General features: G+C 40.3%; 1 long non-coding RNA gene across 1 annotated transcript; it reads left to right on the top strand.

The window, feature by feature from the left end:
- The first annotated feature begins 1,735 nt into the window (after window positions 1-1,735).
- On the top strand, window positions 1,736-21,417 carry LOC122458337. The gene is made up of 3 exons (XR_006278333.1): window positions 1,736-1,766; window positions 4,540-4,642; window positions 21,040-21,417. It is a non-coding gene; the product is annotated as an uncharacterized LOC122458337 (long non-coding RNA).
- Window positions 21,418-25,925: the final 4,508 nt, after the last annotated feature.

Here is a 25,925-nt window from a genome sequence, read left to right on the forward strand (position 1 = left end):
ACTGGATCAGGACTAAGGGGACCTGGGTTCTCTGCCTTGCTCTGCCACTGACCTATTGTGTAGCTTTGGACAAGTTGCTTCACCTCTCTGTACCTCTGTTTCCCACTCATCCTTTGCCAGTCTTGTCTATTTGGGTCTGCAAGCTCTTTCGGGCAGGGACCGTCTCTAACAATAGGGTGCTGATCTCAGCTGAGGCTTTTAGATTCTACTATAGTATAAAAATAGTGATAATTCATTTATGCACTTACGAATTAATGAATGAATGCAGTGTTACATCTGGAGCCTTATGCTAAAGCACAAACACAAAATGTAGACAATTCTCTTTACCAGAGAAAGATTATAATTAAAAATTAGACAAATAATTGGTTGAATAATATCTGTAAGCGAGAATACGATAGTCAATATTACTGTAAATTACATAATTCAAAGATGGTTATTAGGGATTTGACAAATAGATTAGGTCCAATATGTTATGATCTGGTTGTCTTGTTTTCATTGACGTGTATAACAAACTCAATAATACAAACCATATCTGATTAAAGGCGTCTGTTTTCATTAGTATTAAATTACGCTTTCCAGAAACGTTAACTTGCCTATGGCAGTGGGTCTGTCTATAATTTTGGCAATAGACAAAAATCTTCCATTAATGTAACAACTCTGTTTTGGCTGTGTATTTCTGGAGAGTTGTCCATATGAGTTATTAATGGCCAGATTCCCACAAATATAAATGGAGAACCCAGAAGTTCCCATTGAAATTAATGGGAGCTGCTGGATGTGCAAAAAGCTGGCACTTTTTTGAGTGCCTCAAGATAGACTAATGGGTAAATTTTAAACCGTGTCTGATCCTGCACCATTGAAATCAATTGGAGCTTTGTCATTGATTTTAGTGGGAACAAGATCAGCCTATTAGTAGCCCAAGTCCCATTTTCAACCCATTTCACCCTACTGTATACTTCCTACATAATACATAATGACACAATAGTCTTTCAAAAGTATCAACATGGAAGACAACAAGATAGGTCAGGAAACAATCATACAAAAAGTTTAACTGGAAGACAGATGAAATGTCTGTATCAAAATAAAGTGCACACACAATTTCCAGTGTTTCTGTTCTAAGCCTGTGCTACGAGGTAAATAAGACAGTAATTTGTTCTAAACATCATTTAAGAAAATGGACCGATTTCATGGCTGGCATAAGGAGTTGCACCTTCAGTAGATTTATAGATTCCAAGACCAGAAGGGACCACTGTGATCATCTAGTCTCACCTCCCATAGACCACAGGCCACAGAACCTTCCCAAAATAATTCCTAAATCATATCTTTTAGAAAAACATACGCAATCTTAATTTTTAAATGGCCAGAAATGGACAATACACCACAACCCTTGGTAAACTGTTCAAGTGGTTAATACCTTCACTATTAAAAATTTACACCTTATTTCCAATCTGAATTTGTCTAGCTTCGACTTCCAGCCATTGGATCATGTCATACCTTTCTCTGCTAGACTGAATAACTCATTGTTAAATATTTCTTCCCATGTAGGGACTTGAAGTGTGTAATCAAGTCATCCCTTAAATATTTTCTGTGTTACATTAAATAGACTGACCTCCCTGAGTTTACCACTGAAAGCATGGTTTCTCAACCTTTAATCATTCTTGTGGATCTTCTCTGAACCCTCTCCAATTTATCATCATCCTTCTTGAATTGTGAGCACCAGAACTGGACCCAGTATTCCAGCAGTGGTTACACCAGTGCCAAATATAGAGGTAAAATAATCTGTCTACTCCTACTCGAGATTCCCTTGGTTCTGCATCCAAGAATCGTATTAGCCTTTTTGGCCACAGCATTGCACTAGGACCTCATATTCAGCTGATTATTCACCCCGACCCACAAATCTTTTTCAGAGTCACTGCTTCTCTGGATAAAGTCTCCCATCCTGTAAGTATGGCCTACATTCTTAGTTCCTTGATATTTACATTTAGCCATATTAAAATGCATATTGTCTGCTTTCACACAGTTTATCAAGTGATCGAGATCACTCGTATCAGTGACTTGTCCTCTTTTTTATTTACCACTACCCCATTTTTTTTGTCATCTGCAAACTTTATTCGTGATTATTCTATGTTTTCTTCTAGGTCATTGATAAAAAAAGTTAATTAGCATAGGGCGAAGAACTGATCCCTGTGGGACCCCACTAGAAACTCACCCACTTGAGGATGATTCCTGATTTACAATTACATTGAGACCTAGCAATTAATCCGTTTAATGTGTGCCATGTTAATTTTATTAAATTCTAGTTATTTTAGAATGTTGTGCAGTACCAAATCAAATGCCCTACAGAAGTCGAAGTATATTACATCAGCACTATTCCCTTTATCAACCAAATCTGCAATCTTATCAAAAAAAGATCTCAAGTAATTTGGCTGTTACAAAGAGTCTCAGGGCCTCTCCTCCTTGGTGAAATTGGCCCAAAGTATGTGGCCATTTACCATATATGAATGAAATCACAAGAGTATCTGTTCTTTTACATTTCACATATTACTCCCAGTGGGGAGATTTTACTCAAACCACAGGTAGTCATAGGGGTGTTTCCGAATTTGATCTAATTAAGCATAAAATAAGGAGATCTTGCTAAGTCTGGCTGTGCTCATTGGTTTCCAGGTTCCTACATAGTGAATATAATTTGTTGCTCATTTGTGTAATTTTAATTTATGTGGCAGTAATTTAAAAACATCTATTGCTTTCCAAATTTTGAGTAGATCACCAAAGCTGAGAAATACATTAGACAGGGACTCAGGAGACCTTAGTTCGAGTTCCTACTCTGCAACTGTGGTCTAGTCACTTCACTTCTTTGTGCTTTTTTTTTTTTAAGGTCCATTTAGAGCAGGTGATCTCAAAGTCATTGTCTGCAAATGAGAAAAGCAAGCCAAATATTTGCTCTTGTTAAGGGGATTTTTGCCAAACATAGGACTTCTCATTGGTAGCCGCTCAAGCAGAGTGAATCTCAGCCCAACAATTGATACTCAAGCAGACTTATTTGAAGTCCCTCTACAGTACATCTACTTAATATATGTTCATTACAAAAGTTGGTGTTAACGTTTGATTAATTAGCAGGGGAGAAAATAAACTACCTAATAAACTAGCTACAATGTTTCCTTCCAAACAACAAAATCAGCTCTACTGTACACAGCAATTCCATACCTAGCTATACAAAAGGCAGATGATAAAGAATTCTGGGCTAAAAAAAGCTAAGGTGGTGATTGAGAAAGTAAGGAAGGTAATGGCAGTGAAGCAAAAGCACAGATGAAAAGCTAAAGAAGGAAACCAGAAACAAACATTTTGTCGAACAAGAATCTGAAAACTTCTAAATGGGAAACCAGTGGAAAAATTTAACATTCAAAAAGGAGTTGTCAGAGGATAAAAAGTTCTTCTTTCATATAAAACTAAAGAATGGTAATTGCTTTGAAAGAGACATTTAAATAATTACTCAGCACATCTTAAACTGAATTATTTTTTGTAGTTGCCCAAACCACCTATTTTACTGCCAGTTAAAAAGTGGTGGGAATTCCAATATTTCGTAACTATGAGTACAACCTCTTTTACCTTCAGATCATACAATCATGGGATTTATTTTCTTTTTGTCTCCACCTAGTATCCTTAGGAACTGACTCTCTAAGTTGTTCTCAAGTATACTGTTATTCATCAAAATTGTTGGTTGACCAATGTCTAGACATGCAACAATGACAAAAAGGGAGATATCCCAGAACAATAGCCTATTTAGCCTTAGTGTTCCACATCTGGATTAGGCTTCAAGCATTCTTCAATAAATTTTCTCTGCAGAACCACTTTAATTAGGCATCTCCATTCCCCCAATACTATGTTCTTTACCTTCTATTATTCTTTACTCCTGTCTTCCTGATTTTACTACCATTTGAAAATATGAAAAGTGATAAATCATAGCATTCATTCTTTTGACATTTCCAAAAGTCAGAGTAGCCCCTTGTTTTAATAGGTCTCCAACAAACATTGAAAATGTCTGTACAACTGTCTTTACATGGCTACAGGAATTGTGGCAAAAATTAAATGGTCTAGTTAATTTGCTGATTCCAATGGAATCATACAGGTCTACTTAAGATATGCACACTAAAACCAAATCATTATAATACAGTGAAAGCCAAAGCAATTTTTAATTATTAGGCCAGTACTGCGAAGTGTTGGTGGGATTGTAAAAATCAGACAATTTCCATGAGAACTTTAATTATACAAATTGCCCCATCCTTTTATTTTTGGCTAGAGCAATTGTAATATATTATTGCCAATGACTATTTTATTGGCTATTTAAGCTTTTCAGACAGTATAGTTTTCAGTCTCCCCCTTCTACTCCACAAATGCAGATGGGCTGGATTATAGTATTACCGTAAATTACAGAATTTGCTTTTAACTGCAGTTTTTGCATTAGCAGTTTTGATTTTTTAGTGTTAGTCCCCTCTATTCCCCTCATTCCCACCCCGGTTCAAAACTTCTTACCTATTTCCGCAGGAACATTGGAATTATTGGATTCCTTACAAGCAGCTGTAAAAAGGTACTCAAGCACATCTAATACAGCTATTGAAAAACTGAAAACCACCCTGGAAACAAACAAGTAAATTCTATGAGATTATCTGCTATATTGAATCATTCTTTTAGAGTAGGAAACAGATTTAAATGTGAGTGGGACTACTCATCTGTGTAAAGTTAAGCACATATGTAACTCTTTGTGATACTAGTGCTTTAGTTTGTCAGTGCATTTACGGATTATATAGGCTACATTAAATTGGCTGGTAAACAGGGATATAATTTCTTTATACTGTAGTAAACTGCCTAGGAAGAAAATTAGTAATTTTTAATTAATACCACACCAGGTAATTTTCTGAAATCAAATTCATTACCAGAATCATTTCATTCTTTGCCAAAGAGTGCTTTTAGCAGGGTTTCTAATAGGAAAATAGATCATCAGTTTAGAAAGAATTATTATATGCTGCTTCATTTTCATATTAACTGTGGACCTTTTACATATCTAAGTCTGAAGTCAAAATCAAGATGACAGACTTAGTCTTGGCCATTGTTGCTCACTGAAACCCAACAGTCTTGGCTTTGTCAAACACAAGTTATTGGGATCAGTTCAGGGATAACTGGGTGAAATTCTGTGGCCTGTGTTACACAGAAAGTCAGATTAGATGCTCTAAGGATCTCTTCTGGTACTAAAAATCTATCAATATATGGCATTTTGGAAGAATTGGAGGTGCTTCTGAATGACAACCATGCTGCATTGAACTCTCTAGGGTGGGGAAGGCTAGAGGTGCAGACCTGGTTTGGTGGAAATTTTCCAAAGGCAAGGTGCCAGGTGTTCTTGAGGAGATACTGTTGAGGCCTGTACACAAGGAATCATATCTTGATGCTAAAAATCTCACTAAATATAAACCAGTATTGAATCTCCCATTTGAGGAAAAACTATGGAGATAATTATAGCAATATTTACAGTTACTTAACACATTTAAATACCTGTATAACTTTCAAAAAATAATAGCCAAAGTTGATAATGTTTAATAATTACTTCGACATTTTTGTTCATATACTTGATGATCTTTTAGTGTTATGACTTTAAAGAAAGTTTCCTAGAGATTCTTCAACTTCTTAGGAAAATAGGCCCATTCATTGTTACAGTTCCAATTAAATGACAAATGTACACCAATAATTTTTATTTAAAAAAAAAAAATAAGTAACACATCCAGTGAAATCATGCCCAGTGAGTTTCACCAAGGACTAAATTCATAACCTCTGGGGGGGAAAAGGTTTATAATGGAATCACTAACAAACAACCTTCCCAGCAGAATGAATACTAGTATAATCTTTGAAACACAAACTAAATTTACAAACTAATACCGCTATAGAATACATATCCATTTTAAAAATGAGAGAGAAAGGTCTTTGAAATAAAGTTCTCCAACCTAAACTGCTTTTGGCAGTGGATATTCAGGAAACCTACATGTACAGCATATACCACACAAATAGCATTTAATAAATTCCCCATGTCTGGTATGCAGGCTTCAATGAGTTCTGAACATCAGCTAAGATAGGCTCAGTTTGTTTCCTCCCATTTAGCCTTGATGAAAAAAATATCAAGATAAACCATTTTCCTACAGGAAAATGAATATATTGGTATATATCTAAAAAGAGTGCTTATTCTCTGCTTGAAGAGGATGTTACCACATACCCAATCCCTACTATTTAGACTCATCAGAAAAGAATCCAGAAATCTTAATGAGTGCAAATCAGATAATCCATATAAAATAACCACAGTGGAAGAGGTTTTTTGCATATGGTTCTATTTTGCTTGAGATTTGAAGTGTCTCAATTTTACTTCTCCAACATAACTCCTCAGCTAGCAAGGTTAGGGTAATGGAATAATTCAATGTTTTTTTTATTAAATTTCTTTTACATACATTTTCAACCACACTCTACAGCAGCGTAGAAGAAAAAAGGTTTGGCTGTAAGGAACCAATCTTTTTTTTTTTTTTAATTTTTTGGAGGCAATTCAGTCTCTGTCACACCACTTTTGTTCCCACTGTTATTGTTCCCAAATATCTTGGGAGACTGAATGGTCCCATAAACTTATTTAGTCGTCTTCTTCTTCTTCTTCTTCCACTTCCATCCATCCAGGATTTAGCAAATGGGTCTATAATATTCAACTTGGCTAAATTCCTCGTTTCAGATCTCTCCCTTTTGATATAAGACCTGTATTATTTTCCTGTGTGCCATTTTTAATATCTTGGGGTTAATAGAGACCTAGATACCAAGAACAGTAGAAAAGAGGGAACATAGGAAATAGGAGTTGCCATACTAGAACAGAACAATGGTCCATGGTGATTTGGTATCCTGTCCCAGACACTTGCCACTACCAGATATTTCCCAAGAAGACAGAACACTACCATAGTGTACCTAATTTTCAAAACTGTACCAAAGTGTAGGCAGAGGAAGGAGGAGAATATTTTTTTCTGACCCGAACTGGTGATCACTTTAAACCCTGAACCTCTGAATTGAAAACCCTTGGAATTTTACCCAAGCTACTACAGTGAAAATGTTGATGCTATTCTTCCCTGATAATTGTCTAATTTTATTAATCTTGTCCAAATATTCTTCCAAGTAATGTATTGCAGCCATGAGTTCCAAAGATTGCCTATTCATTGCTGTGGCATCTGTCTCAAATTTTCTATTAAACCATTTCAGAGCTGGTGGATTTTAAAATTTGAAAGACTCTTTGGTCTATTTGTTCGGTAAACAATCCGCGGTGAAAGAACACAATGAGCCAAATGTCTCCAACAAACTAGTACATGCACATGAAGATGAAACTAGCTGGGCTAGTTGTGACTCCGCAGAAACTCAGCAATTAGGGTCTAGAAAACTTACCTCATGCATTTTAAATCACACTGTGAATGTAAGTGTAGTGTATAACGGGAGGCAAAATAAGACACATGAGAAATAATTTAATTAGTTATCTTAACCAAAGAAATAGATCTGTTCAATAACCCCTTTCAAAATACTCATTACTGAAGTTTAAAAATTAAAAGATGGCACAAGTAAGCTCTGGCACAGAGACACCATGAAATGTTCAAGTGTCATATAAACGTTTAATAAAAAGCGGAGTCCCCCTAACTATCTTCAGAAACAGAAACCCACATCATTCCTCCACCCGTGATCAGGAAAGCTTACCAAGTACATGCATATTTATGTATACTTACTGCATAAAGCTACTGTGCGGCACTTTATATAGGAACTATGCCTACCCATAGTCATCAGCAGAACTGAAGACAGCTTTTTCCCTTATGGTTACAAGCCCACATTTGCCAGCCATGTTGCAAGATAAATCAAGGATCAAGCATTGGAACTGACGAGTCAGCTTAGCCCAAACCAAGTACACCTGCATGTGCCAAAGTCGGCAGCAAAAGGGACTCCCAAAATCCACCATTTCTCCTCTTTTACCAAAGACCTCCATTACTGTAGTGTTGAGATTTAGCACATTTTAGGACCTTTCTGTGCCACTTCATGCTTCATCCAGAGGGGCTTATTTAAGCGCAAGAGAAGGTGCCCTCTCTCTGGCGTCTGAGACACCTGTCAGCCTGGGGATTGAGAGGATGGGCTTGGAAACCAAGTTTAGATCTCTTGTGTGGTGGCTATTACCATAGGGTTGAGTCTGCTCAGTCTGGTCTGGGTTGTTTTTCCCTGTTTGGTTGTTTTTTTCAGGATGGGGGGGGGGTTGTTTATTTAATTGCCTTATTTCCACATCTGACTCGTTAACCCAGTCCCAGATAAATGTTAATATCCAATAAGATGCTATATTAGGTCAGAGTAAGTGACTAAGCTGCACCGCCGCTAATTTTTTTGGATTTCTCCTCTGTATTAGTAAAGCATGCGCATGCCAGGGAAGGAAACTGCCTATGGGGTAATAGTCTGCCTTATTCATTTCCTGTAACAGATAGTCTCATCTATTGCCTGATAAAAAGAGGTTTCAGAGTAGCAGCCATGTTAGTCTGTATTCGCAAAAAGAAAAGGAGTACTTGTGGCACCTTAGAGACTAACAAATTTATTTGAGCATAAGCTTCCGTGAGCTTTCAAATGCATCCGATGAAGTGAGCTGTAGCTCATGAAAGCTTATGCTCAAATAAATTTGTTAGTCTCTAAGGTGCCACAAGTACTCCTTTTCTTTCTGATAAAAAGAGAGACTGAAAACTGAAATAGTTTCAAACAGTGCTGTTCAGTAAGATTTACTTATGTTACATTCTCATGGCATTTTAATCACATACAAGAAGATAAACTACATTGTGCATAATTTATGATTTGTCATGTCACCTCAATAAAGGACCAACATAAATGTGAGACCTACAGCCAGAAGTTTCAGAAAAGACAAGTGACTGAATGCCCAAGTTGATGCGTCCAATTTTCAGAAAATGCTGAGCACCCACACTCTAAGTCAGGCTCCTTTATGGCATCTCAAGTTGGGCACGGAAAAAAACACTAATCACTTTTTAAAGTCTTCACCAATAAGCTTAAAAAAAAACCCTATCTCTTTTCTAACAGCCATTCTGGTTTGTGTAAGAAACAACTGACCTGTTAACAGAATGGATCAGCTTCACTTTTTCATTTCATTCATTCACTTCATTTTTACTTCTAAGTTTTGAAATACTTGAGTAGCCCAAAAAAGTGTCAGTCTCTTGGCAGCAAAACTCCTTGAAGCTCTTCACAAGTATTATGGCCCTGAGTTTTTCAACATGCTATTACATTAGCCATTCTGCCCAGCAGTAGAGGTTAAGTGTATAAGATACAGTGTCACTACGCTGATTAGTTACAAGCAATCAATCTCTGTCTCCTTTCAGCAGCTGGATACTTTTAGCCCACTTCTCTCACTTATACCAGGGCAGGGCAGAAATAACCTCACTGAAGCCAAAGGTATTCCCTCAACATAAAACTGGTCTGAGAAGAGAATCAGTCCCTTGTTTTCCAATTCCTCAAAAGGCAAAAATCATGAATCATGTGCCCCCATCAAAATCATGAGACTAGCTTTAAAACAGTCAATTTTTTAAAAATAAGACGTTTCGGGTCTTTTTATTTGTCTTTTGGTTTTGTGTCTTTAGATTTCACATGTTCAAGCTTTACTTTGCAGCCAAGGGAGCTAGAAACTTTTATTTAAAAAAAAAATGTAAGTGGAGATTCTCACAATCACATGATTCCAGCAACTGAGCTTTAAGAAGAGCACTGAAATGTCACAAGTCTGATGAGAGTTGGCAACACTGCGTATTTTAACATGCTGAGATGTAGCTGAAAATGTTCACTGACAGATACAGTCACTCTTTAGTTTTTGAACATACAGGATTTTCTCCTTTTTCTTCTATGTATGCATGTATTTCATTAGAATTTTTCTTTATTCAAGCGCTTTGGTCTCGGTTAGGAGAAAATATAATCAAAGTAAAGAATTGTATCAGGCTTTGCAGTAGTGTTAGAGCAGTCTACCTCTCGCAAGTTCTGTGACCCAAACCAAAAAGCATTGTTGGTTTTTCAGTCTCTCTGTTAATAAGCTTCACATTATCTGCCGGCCAATTGCTGAGTAAGGATAGTAATTAGCTTTCAATCATCACTAGAATCATTTTCACCTGTTTCACTAGTATATCCCTAGATCTTCTACTTTGTCTAATTAGTATGCTCCCTGGAAAACCACCAAAGCTTTGAGAGAAAATATGAAGGTCCACCTCCACATTACAGTCCTAAAATACTATGCCTAAGTCTTAAAATATTCAATCCCAAAAGCCCTCACCTGCTAGCATGTGATATAGGAATAGTGTGCTAAAAATATTAAGTAATTAATCACCACAACCTCTTTGGAGGTGGGTATCTTGTATGTAATACTTCTAGAAGCCTGAACCTTGTCATTTGGCATGTCTTATGCTTTGCACTGATATGGAGCACAATAAAAACAACAGTATTCCTAGTGAATAATATCAGTTTGATACAGTATATAACATGCAATATACAACATGGGGGGGAGGGATAGCTCAGTGATTTGACCATTGGCCTGCTAAACACAGGGTTGTGAGTTCAATCCTTGGGGGGAGCATTTGGGATCTGGGGCAAAAATTGGGGAGTGGTCCTGCTTTCAGCAGTTGGTTGGACTAGACCTCCTGAGGTCCTTTCCAACCCTGATATTCTATGCATACCATAAGACATATAGGTGTTTAGGTGTAATATGTAATGCTTTTTTATATAAACAAAGAATCCAGGATCATCACTTAATGCTTACAGATTCCCCACCAACAATGTATTAACCTAAATAAATTATGTGACACTGCTCTTTTAACTCGGGCATGCTAAAAATCACCAGTCAACATCCACTGCTTTATCAGAGTTCCATTGGGGTAATCTCAAAAAGCCAATAACTGTGATGTAAGAAATCTTTATGGATTTAATACTCTAGATTGAGCACCACTTTTAAATTTGCTTTCTTACGCTCGGTTTGACAAAGTTCTTTTTTCTGTAGCACTCCCATGCTTTCCAAAATTGATTACATCAGTATGACTGATGGGGATGGGACTATGTATGTGACAAGCATTAGTTATGCTGAATAAAATTCAGCAAAGGAGGATTCTGCGACACTCAAAATGCTGCAGATATCGAATGCATAGTAAATTGTTGTGTCAGTTAAAGTTTTAGAGTTTGTTTATTTCAAAATTGCATCTAGAATAGCCCGGTTTCCAGTTGCCTAGAGAAGTTTGGGATAATAAAAAGTAATTATAGGTACAACAGAAAGTACAAAAATGTTACTTAGAAAGATAAATGTCTCTGACTACATTGCCTTCTGAAACTCAGACCAATTACCGCATACATGCAACCTGGGGCCAAATTCCGAGGGATAGCAGTACTGAAGAATGGCAAAGCAATATTCACTAAGAGTTCAGCTGTAAAAACAACAAGTTAGTTTTAATTAGAGTGAAACTGAATTACATAAGGTGCAGAAGATATTCTCTGAGCTTCCATATAACTCCACTTGCTTAGCTCTCCAGGAGGCTATTAAGTGGCAACCTTTAATTTGAAAAAGCAAATTAAACTGATACAAGCCAGATCTAAAACCAATGTTAAGAGTGATTTCAGAGTAGCAGCCATGTTAGTCTGTATCCACAAAAAGAAAAAGGAGTACTTGTGGCACCTTAGAGTTGTACTTTAAAACAGCACACCTTTAGCTACTCAGATTCAACTCGGTGTTTAGTCCGAATCACAAATTGTACGGTTTTCTAATCCAAATCTAGAGATTCAGGCCCAGAGGAAAGAGCTTATTGCAATCAGCGCAACAAGAATGAACAACTGTCCTCTAACCTACAGCTGCAGAGTAGAGACACAGAAAAAGATTTTTGCGTTCTGGGAAGAGGAATCCACTAACAAACTCCTGGAAAGAACCAGGGCAATGCAGATGTCCCAGGTTTATGAAAGATACAGACAAAATGGTAGAACAACTTTATAGTAAGAACATGTGACTAATTCACATAATTTTAGGTTATTGTTTACTCTTAAATTTACATGCAAGCACAGATATGAATTCAGGTGAATCACAGTAACTGTATAACAATGCAATCCTAGGGAAAGCACATTGTTGCTTGAAATGAGCTGTGTGTGGTAGGTGTTAAGATTTAAATAACTGCTAGCAAGATATTTGATAATTTACTGGAAATACCATACTCTGTGTTTGCGGGAATGGTTTTATTTCACTTTTGAGGAAAATGAATACAGCTTAATCTCCGAATAATATAGGTGATCATTTTATTGTAGCTTCCTATTAAAAGAAAAGGTTAAAAATAGTCAACAGAAGCAAGCAGACTCTTACACAATTAAAATAAGGTTTTTTTGGCAGATCAGATCCCGAGGGATGGACTAATTCTAATAGTCTCAGGAAACCACATTTTCCAAATTATTATTTTCATTGGATATCATTTGAAGCAAAACTGAAGTTAATTCCTTAATTCAAAAGTGATGCTCTTCAACAATAAAACATTGGTTCTACTGTAAATCATTGCCACTCATTTTTAAAAATCAATTTTTCCTAAGATTAGGATTTTCTGGTACCACACATGTGTACTTTTATTAAAAGAAACTACCACAATTGTCCATAATAATGCTGCACTTAAAATGTAATAAATTAAAGAACAGAATGTCAGCAATTTTAGTTACAGAGTTCCAAACAAGACCTATTTTGGAAAACAGGTGCTGTGCAAGTGTCATTGAACTCTCCTGATTGTCACATATATAGTACCAACAATTCTAGTCTCTGAGTCTGAAGAAAGGATCAACTCAATTTTCAGAATCCAAATCAAGATACAACCCAGCTGATGATGTTCCAATTCCTAACACAAGGGTTTTCTGATTTCCCTTTGAAGTTGCAGGGTAAAATTTTCAACACCGACGTGACTTAGGAGTCTAAGTCCCATCATCTTTTTGTTCCACATGTAGATACTTTTATTCTTCTTCTTTGGCTATCACTCGATACGAGGATGTCGTCTGCCAAGGGGATTCATTGGTGAGTTTTTAAATGGCTGAGGAACCCAATTCTTGCCCTGCAGGCTTTCCCACAGAAGTGACAGGTGTAATCCTGGAGGAGACATAGTTGTTGGTTGGACTGTTATGCCTTTCTTTCCTCCTTTGTTGCTTCTCTGTCTCATGAGCACATCTGTTCTCCTCAAAGTGAGCTGTGGCTTGGTGTATGGTGTGGTGCCACTGTGTTCTGTTCCGCGCCAAGTCCTCCCGGTTTGTTGGGCTGATGCCTCCCTTTTTAAGATGTACTTTCAGTATGTCTTTGAAACGCTTCAGCTGCCCTCTGTGAGCCTTTCTTCCCTGACTTAAGAGAAGAGTACTTGCTTTGGGAAGCGTGTGTCAGGCATATGTACACAGTGGCCAGCCCAGCGGAGTTGGTATTTCATGACCTGCACTTCTATACTGCGGAAGTTGGCTGCAGAGAGAACGCTGATGTTAGTATGTCAATCTTCCCAGCTAATCCTGAGAATCCTCCTGAGGCAGTGTTGCTGGAACCACTCCAGCTGCTTCAGATGGCGTCTGTAGGTTACCCAGGTCTCACACCCATAGAGAAGGGTGCGGATGACAACTGCCTTGTAAACCAAGATCTTGGTACTTGTTTGTAGATCCCTATAATTTAAGGCTTGTTTGAGTAGTCTTCCAAAAGTTGTGCTGGCACAACAGATCTTGTATGCAATTTCTGCTCAGTGCTGGCTGTTTGGGAGAGATGGCTGCCAAGACACAGAAGATGGTCCACATTTTCCAGGGGTTTTCCACTGATGGTGATTTGTGGAGTACGAAGAGTAGTTTGTGGAAGTGAGGGCTGGTAGAGTACTTTGGTTTTTCCAATGTTGAGAGAGACACACCCAGGCTGTGATAGGCATCTGCAAAAGATTTAAGGTGCTTTGCAGGTCAGCCTTTGCATGTGCAAGAATGACACAGTCATCTGCATATTGTAGGTCAGTGATGCCAATTCTCATGATCTTAGATTTTGTTTGGAGACATCGAAGATTGAGGAATTGGCCATCCATACGATACACAATCCCGATTCAGTCAAGAAGGCGGTCGCGAATGAGAATCAGGATCACAGCAAGGTAAATGGAGAAGAGAGTGTTGGAGCAATGACACAGCCCTGCTTGACACCAGTGTGAATGGTGAATGGTTCATTCTCTGAGCCGTTGCACAAAATGGTGGCAGTCATCTCATCATGGAGTAGTCAGATGATGGAAATAAATTTCTGTGGACAGCCAAACCTACACATCACCTTCCATAGAGCATCATGATTGATAGAGTCAAAGGCCTTGGTTAGATCGATAAATGCCATGAACAGTTCCTGGTGTTTCTCTCTGCACTTCTCCTGAATTTGTCATGTCATGAAGATCATGTCAGTTGTGCCTGGGATGGCCTGAAGCCACACTGTGATTCGGGGAAGAGTTCCTCAGCAAGGGGAAGGAGGCAGTTTAGTAGGATCCAGGCAAGAATCTTCCCTGCGATGGAGAGGAGAGCAATACCTCTGTAGTTCCTGTACAAAGATTTCTCCCCTTTCTTGAATATTGTAACAATGTTGGCATTCTTAAAGTGAGGTAGAATTTCTTCACGGGTCCAGATTGTGTCAAGGAGTTGGCCAAGTTTGTGCTGGAGCATTGTTCCATCATCTTTAAAAACCTCAGCTGAGATGCTGTCTGAGCCTGGTGAAGAAACAGATTGACAGAGCCAGAAGGGTACCCAGAAGTCACCTACTATAGGACAGGCCCAACAAAGAAAGTAACAGAATGTGATATATGCCATCATGGGCCAGCAATGCCCCTCTGCCATGTATATTGGCCAAACCAGACAGACAGTCTCTATACAAAAGAATAAATGGACACAAATCAGACATCAAGAATTGTAACATTCAAAAACCAGTAGGAGAGCACTTCAATATCCTTGGACACTCAATAATAGACTTAAAAGTGGCCATTCTTCAACAAAAAACTTAAAAAACAGACTTCAATGAGAAACTGCAGAGCTGGAATTAATTTGTAAACTTGACACCATCAAATTAGGCCTGAATAAAGACTGGGAGTAGCTAGGTCACTACAAAAAGTAATTTTCCCTTTGATACTCACACCTTCTTGTCAACTGTTGGGAATGGGCCACAGCCACCCTGATTGAATTGGCCTAGTTAGCACTGACCCCCCAACTTGGTAAGGCAACTCCCATCTTTTCATGTGCTGTATATTTATACCTGCCTACTGTATATTTCACTCCATGCATCTAATGAAGTGGGTTCTAGCCCACGAAAGCTTATGCCCAAGTAAAATTTGTTAGTCTCTAAGGTGTCACAAGGACTCCCCATTGTTTAGGCAATTCAGGAATTTCTTGTCTACAGAACCAAAGGGCATGAAGAGAGGTTAGCCGGGGCTTGCCTCTCTGGGGTGGCAGGGAACCAAACCGCCTCACTAAATTGAGGAATAGGTCTTGCGGGGAATTAGTCCAGCCATAGGTGTCATTCTCTGTGGCCTTTGTGAAAGTAGAAATAACACCATAAGCCCAGGCCCTAGGTCAGGGCTGGGCAATGGTGAATCAGGTGCTCAGGCGGGGCTGAGCAACAACAGTATATTAACAGTAGGCCCAGGCCCTAGGTTCCAAAGGGGCAGGGAAGGAGGGAGACTGCCACCTGCGAGTTGGGGGGAAGGGGAGACGCAGGCCGACCCACTCCACTGCATCCCAGCCCGGGGCCCTAGCAGCGGCAGAAGACATACTGCATCGTCAGTGAGGATCCTGGCCACAACACACTGACATGGGTTCTGGTAGTGCTGCAGCCAGACTAGGGTCAGCTGCCCCCAGGCTACTTCCAGACTCTCCCTCTTGAGGTACCTGGGTCAGGGTGCTGTCCTCAGGGGGGTCCAGCACAATGGGTTCCTCAGGATAGCTGGCCGGGGTAGACTTGGCAACTCCTCCTGGTAGCTGGCATGGGGCAGGCTTGGCAACTCCTCTGGGTAGCTGGCACAGGGTAGGTCGGGCCAGTCCTTGGGTTTTACCGCAGGCTGGTGGGGTTTCCCAATCACAAGCTAGGCCAGAGGCATCTGGCATCCCCGACGGCTGCCCTCCCAGTGAGCCCTGAGTTCGGGCCTTTATACTTCAGGGGCAATGGCTGACCCACTGTGGGGTGGGCTCAGAGCTCCCTAGCTCCGCCCACTCTGGTGTCCGGAGGGACTAGTCTCTCTCCAGAGCGGCAGGGAACCATACCGCCTCACTACAGGTTCCTTGAATAATTTTGTTCTCAACATCTTGATTTTTGCTAAATGAATGCTCATACCCTCCTTCTTTTTACCATCCCTTCTCAGCCCTCCTGACTACTCTAGCCAGCCTGTCCCCAAGAAGATTGGTTCTTCTTCTAATGAGGTGGAGGCCATGAAATCTATACAGCCCCATCTCCCCATTAAATGTGGACCAATGTTCCATAAAACCAAAATCCTACACCACTTACCTAGCCAACTGTTAACTTCCAGAATCTTCTGCCTTTTGTCTTTCTTCACCTGTGACACAGGAAGGATCTCAGAGAAGATCTCTTGGACGTTCTTCTTCAGCACACTTCCGGGTTCCCTGAAGTAATGTATTATCTGTGGGATATCCCAAAACACAGTGTCATTAGTGCCGATATGAACCATCACTAATGGATCCTTGCCCGTTGACTTCAGAAGCTCGTCCAATCTTAGAGTGACATCTCATGTCTTGGCTCCAGGAAGGCAGCACACTGTCCTGTTGTCCACCTGTTGCCTGCAGAATGTTTTTTCAATTCTTCTAAGTGTTGAATTCCCAAAAAAGGATGGTCTGTCTTCCTGGGATGGCTGGAGACCTCTTTGTGGACAAACCTGATTTACATAAAAGGTTGGGCTGAGCTGCCATCTACTGTTGTGTCCCATAAATCTCTCCATTCCTTTGGACTAGTTGGATATTGAGAGGTATCTTCCAGTTTCCATACTGAGGACCTGGTATTTATTGGAAACTTGTAGATGTGCGGAATTCCTCCTAGTCTTCTCTCTGGTGGCCACAGCCTGCCCATCCTCATCTGTCTCCAGGCATGTAGAATACTATTTTGACCTCTTGCCTCTGGTGCTTACAAATTGCCAGGCCTCCTCTCTGATGTCCTCTTTCTAACTCATTGGTGGCCCAGCTCCTATCTTCCTTGAATCTGGAGTACTGATGTTTCCTGGACCTGGCTCTCTAGGAACTTTTCAGCTTCTCCGAGTCTCAATTTCGATTTCCTGCTCCAATCCAAGAATCTTTTCCGCCAGCACAGCCATCAATGGGTAGAGCCCGGCTCGGATACAAAATTTGTATCTGCAGATGCAGATATCCGCAGATATAAAGCAGATATCCATGGAGTTGCAGGGATCTAGCGACAATGAGTGAGACCAGCAGGTCCATGGCCAGCGACCAGGCCAGGAACCGCAGCAGCATGTCAGGCCATTGCTCACAGAAGCTAGCACCCAGCTTGAGCAGCTCCTCCGGCGTGGCTGTACTGCCCCTGTGGGGTGGACACCAGGCTCACTGTCAGCTATCCCTAGGCATGCTAGTGTGTGCAAGTGGCTCGCATGCTCCTGGACAGGAGTCCTGTCCATGCAGCTGTGTACACACACACACACACACACACACACACACACACACACACACACACACTTCGCCAACACACACTTGTGTTACCATTGTTTTTACTTCTTGGAACTTCCTGTTGGAATGCCAAGGCACATATATTCTCTGTAATTGTATTCTTTCAAAGTTTTTTTAAGGGTTACATTGCTGTTGTTTTAGTTTTTTGACTGGTCTGTGCATTTCATAATTCTATTTCTCTCTTATGCTTAAATTTAAATATTTTAGTAGTGAATTCTAAAATGCCTCACCTGTCCTGACTGGAGTAATTATCATTATTACTTTTATTACCCCATTGTGTTTTGTCATTCATTATTTAAAGTGATACAATCAAATAGTATCCTTCTAGAATGTAAATTTAGCTTGTACTCACCTTAGCAATGCCAATTTAAAAAAATTTAATTAAACACATAACTTTAGACACTGTACAGATGAAGGTCATTTATTTTCAAAGTGTATTTTAGTAATATGTGTAAAATAACTTAAAATTAATATGAAAATGTTGTTCCAAGTATGATACTAATAGCAACGATGGAGTCAAATGTTAGCGAGATACGTACTTGACTGTGATCAGTAAACATAAATGCCACAATAATTAAAAAAATAAATCCCCTTTCCTAATAAAAGAAAAAGCCTTAATCACATATGTTAAAATTAAGTAAATATGCTTTTAGTGGAGTGAAAAACAATTGACTAAAATAGAGTAGATAATGGCAGTAACCTAGAGTGTGTCAAATGTGAAATTGCAGAACTATTAACTATGGTTTGTAACCTGTCCTTTAAATTAGCTACTGTATCCAATGACTGGAAGATAGCTAATGTAACACCAATATTTAAGAAGGGTTCTAGAGGTGATCCTGGCAATTACAGACCAGTAAGTCTAACGTCAGTACTGGGCAAATTAGTTGAAACAATAGTAAAGAATAAAATTGTCAGACACATAGAAGAACATAAATTGTTGAGCAAAATTCAACATTATTTCTGGAAAGCGAGATCATGTTTTACTAATCTATTAGAGTTCTTTGAGGAGGTCAAACAAACATGTGGACAAGGGGAATCCAGTGGATATAGTGTACTTAAATTTCCAGAAAGCCTCTGACAAGGTCCCTCACCAAAGGCTCTTATGTAAATTAAGTTGTCATGCAGCCAGTGGCCTGTGCTCCCTACTGCCATGCTGGAGCCTCTGGATTTATTTATTGACAAATGAAACTTGCAGAATTTTAAAATATTGTGCACAGAATTTTTAATTTTTTGGCACAGAATACCCCCAGGAGTATCAAACGTGTGTTTCTGATTTCTGTGTTAAAGCTCCAGAACTGATAATTCAAGATTTGGGATTGAGACTATCTTGCTGTATCATCATCTAAGTTTACATATAAACTTAAAATATTACTTTAATTGGAGTTTGTATATTTTTTTTCTTTCTTTCAAGAGGAATTAGATAGTGCTCCTAAGTTATTATCTTCCAAAAAAACCTAGACTTTTCAGTTGCCTAAGTAGCCCCTGGAATCATGGTTAAAGTTGCCCTCCTTCTCCCCCCAAAATTTTAAATAGAGCCCCTGGTGAGCCAAGCGTGGCCAGATAGCTGCAGGAGGGCTGTGGGCTCTGGCAAGATGCAGCCCCAGTGTAACAGCACACAGCCAGTCTTGAGCTGCAGGCCAAGCACCAAGCACCACAAGCCACCACAGCAGAGCAGAAGTAAGGGTGGCAATACACCATATACCATGCCACCCTTACTTCTGCGCTGCTGCTGACGGTGGCATTGCCCTCAGAGCTGGGCACTAAGCCAGCAACTGCCGCTATCAGACCACCCTGCCAGTGCTTAATTTGAGCCGATGCTGAGCTCTCACACTTCTTTCAATACAAACTAAGTACTGGGGGGAGACATTGGGGCCTGGAGGTTAGGTGTGGAGAGCCTGTGTGGGCTAAGGGTGATGGGGGGGGGGCGCCAAAATACAAATTCGCCCAGGACACCATTTTCCCTAAGACTGGCCCTGGTGGTACAAATACTTAAGATGCCATTGGAAGTTTCCTTTTTTTGTAATTTAAACTGTCATAATCTAACAATGCTAGTTGTAATACCATTGACTTATCTGCAATTCTTTCTCTGATATAAGTACCTGTACTGCCTATAGGTCAACAAATCTGGCTGTAAAGAGCACGACAGACATCCTAAATGGACATGATAAACAGACATGGTAAATTGGAGAGGGTTGGGAGAAGAGCCACAAGAATAATTGAAGTATTAGAAAACATGCCTTTATAGTGATAGACTCAAGGAGCTCAACCTATTTAACTTAACAATGGGGTGGGGAGACCGGACTTGATTACAGTCTCTAAGTACCTACACTGGTAAACAAATATTTGAAAATGGAGTCTTCAGTCTAGCAGAAAAAGGTATAACATGATCCAGTGGCTGGAAGTTGAAGCTAGACAAATTCAGACTGGAAAATAATGCGTCAATTTTTAACAGGGAGGGTAATTAACTACTGGAACAATTTACCAAGGGTCATGGTGGAGTCTCCATCTCTGGCAATTTTTCAATCAAGGTTGGACGTTCTTCTAAAAGATCTGCTCTAGGAATTATCTGGAGAAGTTTATGCGTGGGTTATGCTGCAGGTCAGACTGGATGATCACAGTGGTCCCTCAGAATCTATGAGCTATGAAATGATTACTGGTGCCAGAGCCATGTTGGGCTTACATCATTGACTCGGTTGGCAATCAGGCCCCCGGCTGCAGCCCAGAGATCCTCTCCGAGGGTGGTTGGACTGTGTGGTTCCACCCAGGGTAATGTGCAGGAAGCCAGGCCTGTCACCTAAGCAGTGCTGTCAAAAGAGCCAGACAGGGTCTAAAGTGCAGTTCTCCCTACAGCCATGATACCTCCTCAAATGGATTTCACTAGACTGAAGCTCAGAAGAATAAACCTTGTAAAAGCGAAGCAGGCAGGCAGAATGAAGGGAGGGAATGGCACAATCTGTACCCCACCAGGCAGTGGAAGCTATGCATCTTAGTGTAGATCTAATATACTGAACCTTGACAGTGTCCATTTGGAACTGGAAAATCCTCTAGTTCCACCTTCCTCTCTGATATTTTACACAATAAAATAATAGATAATAAACCTTTTCAGAACCTACATTCATAAATGCTCTTGCAAATTAACTAAAGAAATGCAATGTTGCAGAGTAGTTTCTCAAACTATACAGCAGCTAAGACCTTGAAAATAGCTTAATCCAGCCCCTTTGTGCCTTGGATCTATCTTTAACAACCATGTTTTTACCTTGACATAATACTTTTTAAAAAAAAAAAGAAAAAAAAAAGAAAGAATGAGCAGAGAAAGATTTTGTGCAGCTCAGCAGCACCACCTACTGTGATGAGCTTTCTATGTTCTTATCATTCAAAAGCGTATTGCAATGCTCCTTTGACAATGAAAAGCTAAGAGAGGAGGGTTTGGATGGAAAATAATAAACATCTCTGTCACTTTATAGAGTGCAAATGATTCAATTATATGGCTTCTTGTTTTCAGTCAGATTCATGGTGAGAAATGCAAAGAACCACTGGCTGGCTGGAGGAGTGCCTGGAACATCTGAGTGAGAGGTTAGGTGATGGCCTGAATGAGGGGGTGACCAGGGATTAGGATGGTGGGCTTGGTAAGGGGGTGCCTGGGGCAGCTGGGCTGTAGGAAGTGCATGAGGGGGAGAAAATACAGCGTTGTGTGCCTGGTGGTGGTGGTAGTGGTGGTGGTGGTGGTGGTGGTGGTGGTATGTGGTGGGGGAGTACCTGGGGAAACTGGGTGGAAGCGCAGAGAGGTAACCTGTATGTATGGCAATGGCTAGTGGTGATTGCATAGGGCACTGGGTGGGAAGAAGAGGAGACAGGAGAAGATGCCTGGTGTTTGCTGGAGCCAGCATTCCACCCCTACACCAGGCTGATGCCACCAACTCAACTCTTGCAGTGGCTCATCTCGCTGTGCACCAGCGGAGATCCCCGATAATGGGACCGAGAAGCAGCCTGCAGAGCAGGTAGCACCCTAGCTGGCTGGGAGGAGGTAAAGCACAGCAGTCACCATAGTCCTGCTGCTGAATGCATCTCAGCTGGGCTTTGGGGAGGATGTGCTAGGGCTGCCACGCACAATGTCCGAGTTGGTAGCCCTGAAGTGGGCATACAGTGACAACACAAGGTGCAAGGCAAACGAGAATCAGGCCCAGCATCTGCACTGCTCCTGAGATTTTGAAGGGAATTTATTTCAATTGCCTTGGTGCCTGAGGACCTTGTCAGGGCCCCATTGTGTTACGCACTGTGCAAATGTATAACCCTGGCAGATACCACCCTAGAGAGCTCCCACTCTAGGATTCAGACATCATTCAACAGGTGAATAAACTATCAAATGGGGGGTGGGAAGGACGACAAGAGAAGAGGGCAGACAGGTGTATTTGCATAAATTAGAAGTAATTCTGGTGCAGAGATTGATTTTAAACAGCCTACGTCCCCACCCTACGCCCATCCAAGGGCTACCTAAAGTAGGGGTGAGCATGTAAGCTGTTCTCACCTCATTCCTTGCACCAGAATCACTTCTAATTTATGCAAATGCTGCTTCACCAGTTTGGCCTCACCAGCAGTCCCTGCTGCTTCACCAGTTTGGCCCCAGCAAAGGTTATGGCAGCCCTCAGAGGTCCTATGAACTTTGCAGCACCAAGGGTACTACCAGGATGTAAGAATGGCCCAGTCATGCCTCCTCCCTTCCGCCACACACCCCAGAAGCTGACCCTACACTGGGTTCCTGCAGAAGCCTACAATGTTAGTGATATTCTACAAAGGTGCCAGAGCAGTATGGGTGCTTGTGGCCACTGTGCACCAGCCTGGCTAGCACGAAGTGGTTGCAGAGCATGAATCAGGATCAAAATCATTTAACTTGCTATACCCTCAGGCTGTTTGCATTTACTTAAGAATCTAACTGGTGATGCACTGAATCTAGATACAAGCTTTTCACTTCTGGAAACTTGGCTTAGGTGATCCATGAAAGTGAACTGTCTTAACCTAGTTTTTACTGGGAATATTTCCAACTAAATTCATTATGTAATGTAGCAGTTTCTCATGAGGAGAATTCCACAAGGCCTAGAAAGGCAAAATTGTTACTATTTAGCTGGGAAGAATCTTTCTCCCCTAAAACCAAGTTCATCTGAGGAGAGAAACTGTGACAAATTGTAGAAGCAGCTGCAGCTGTATCTACAAGGCAGAAAGAAGGAGAAGAGTGAAAGAAAGGAGCAGAGATTAATACTCCAAGGAGGGACAACAAGATACTTCTATAAAACCTCTTTTTCGGGTTTGTTGAAAGAGTATTTCATTAGTCATTTGGAATTTTCCCCATCTTTTCAAAAAACATTGTTGCATCTCTATAGAATCCGGAAAGAAGCCACTGTAAACAAAAGAGAAACAAATAAAAATACCCTTACATTTGCTAAGGGTTGTGTTCTGACACTTTTTCAAGAACTATTTAAAATATCTAGCTGGAATGCAGAACATAATTTCATGCTACCTAGGATTTCTTTGTGTTATACATAATTAAATCCTGTATGTAGACGCAGTGATGAATTAACTGGTACTGTAAATAGAGTAATGAAACAAGATTTAAATATAGCAGGAGTCAGTAAGGTGGAACTTTTTCCTGTGTTTCACCAGGTTTATGAAGGAGACCACTATGTGTCAGCCCAGTATTGAAAAATAGTTGATGGGGTTGGCAGCAACTTCTCTTTGCGAATATAGCACCACTGTTACAAATGGGAGGAAATGTTACATTTTGGTTTGTACGGATCATAGGTGTGAGTGATGAAAGAGACCTGTTAGGTAGTCTAAACACAGCCCAGGCTACTGCAAGAATGCTCACTTGTGTAAATTTATGAATACATTATCCAATCAAGTTTTAAAACATTTGACATCTTCTCTTCTCTTGAGAGGCTGCTTTACAACCCAATTAATCTGCCAGTAAGTTTTTCCTGATATTCACCTTAGGTTTTCTCTTTCATAATTTTATCACATTAATGAAATCAATATTTTCACATTGTACACATCCCATAACAGAACAATTGTTATCACCAAGTCTGAAATATTCATGTTAGGTTCAAAAACCCAAATCAGAAAGAAATATAATGTCTGGACTCTAACACAATATGGAGTTAAACTCTTAAATACCTCCCATTATTCTCTCTAATAGGGCTACATCTTGCAGGGAGCAAACCAAAAAGAGTGAAGGGGGAGACAGCATAATAAAAGATGCAGCAGAACACTATGGAATCAACATCTGTGTGGGGGCTCATACCACGGAAAAAAAAAACTCAGGGAAAACTTCCCAATCAGAGTAAGCTAGGCAAAGTAATCCCAGAGCAAAGTTTACCTGTGTGTTTTTACTTCTGGAGTAGGAACAAACAAAGGTTTCCTTCTGGGACACAAAGCCAGTACTTCAAATACTGTGTAAACAACCTATGTTCCCAAAATAGATCAACATTTTCCTCTTTTCAAATGCATCTTGTACTATATGATTAGCTGGGGACTTTACCACCTATGGCTGTGATCTCCTCTGATCCATCAGACTAAACAGATCTGCCAATCTGACCTGAATTTTGATGGGACACTCCAAGGAAAATGAAGGATGCTGATGAAAGGGTGGAAGTGATTCAGCAGATGGCACACTTCTCTCTTAGTCAATACTGAATCATTGCCCCAATATGGTGTAACGGAACACTGTTGGTGAAGGTGCTACCTTCCATACAAGGTATGAAACCATGGTCCTGACTGTCTTCTCTTCAACGCTTAGCCAGACAGTCGACCGTAGCAATCGTTCACCATTTGGTCCGTTCCTGCACAACCGCAAAGGTTTGATGTCCTGAGTGTCCAACATTGGAACAGACTTGATGATCCCAGGTAATAAGGGGTCTGCCTCTGAGCCACCTCCACACCTCAGTTGGTGGAATTTTATCCCAGATGTTATAAGCCACCCGGAGAATGGCGTTCAGTGGAACGTCTTGTGGCATCCTTGCAGTGCGGACAATGGCCCCAGTAGTCCATAGACCAGAGAGACAGTAAACATCTGCATTACAGATGCAATCATTCCACTTTATGCCCAATATATGATGTTGACATTTTGTGTGGAAAGCCTCCAGCTTTGTCCAGTCTGAGCAGCTTAGTGTCCATGTTTCACAGCTGTACAACAGTATGGGAATGATACAGCTCAAATAAATCCTGGTTGACTGCTTGTGATCATTACAACTTCTATGACTCTTTATGTAATGTATGAGTAGTGGTGCAAATAGTGATATATTGGCCAAATCCTGAACATCCCGTAAATTCTGTGGTCTTCAGATCTAGATTCAGAATTTGCAGTTCTGGTCCACTGGTATTTTAAGTACAAGTCACCCAAATTTTAAAGCCTTATGAATAACTTAAGTGTAGCCATTCACACTCCACAGTATTGCCTAAGAAGGAAAGTAAGGAAAAGAACAGACTGAGGTGCTTCCATTCAAGAAGGAACTGAAAGATAGTGTTCCACAGTAGGTATTAAATTCCAGAAGCTGGTTTATATTTTTAAAAGGTTTGCCTCTCTGCTTAGTTGTTCAACTGGACACAAAATGGTAGATCAACTTTTTTGTCTCAGAATTTTCTCAAAGGGACATTTATGCATCTGTAGAGTGCCCAGCACAATGGGAGCTCTGATTTCAGCTGGTGTCTCAAGCCACTACTATAATACAAATAATATTTCAACAAGCATTTCTCTAACAGCCCAGGAGAGGATGGCTCAGCAATATGCTACCTTAGTGAGCCAACTCCCAGCACGTAAGGAGGTTAAACTACAGAGGAGGTTCATTCTCTAGGTAGATTGTGGATATCCTTTTAATTTAAAGTACTGGTGCCTAGACACTAGAGAGATGATTGCCCTAGAAATGCATTATAATAATATTCCAGTGTGTGTGTGTGTGTCCACACACACACACACACAGGTATCTGCTGCTTCCACAGCACCCCAAAGATGTGCTTACATAGACTGATAAGTATACTCATTGAGTGATATTCTTACTTAATGCCAGCCCTTACAGCTGGGTGAAAAGTTCTGGTGGAAATCCAAACCTGCCAAATTAACATTTTCAAAAAAAGAACCCACAGATTGAAAATTTGGTTCAGCAAACTGGAATCTATGCTCTAGGAGACCATTCCGG

Source organism: Dermochelys coriacea, chromosome 1 (assembly GCF_009764565.3).
Source record: "Dermochelys coriacea isolate rDerCor1 chromosome 1, rDerCor1.pri.v4, whole genome shotgun sequence".
NCBI lineage: Eukaryota > Metazoa > Chordata > Testudines > Dermochelyidae > Dermochelys > Dermochelys coriacea.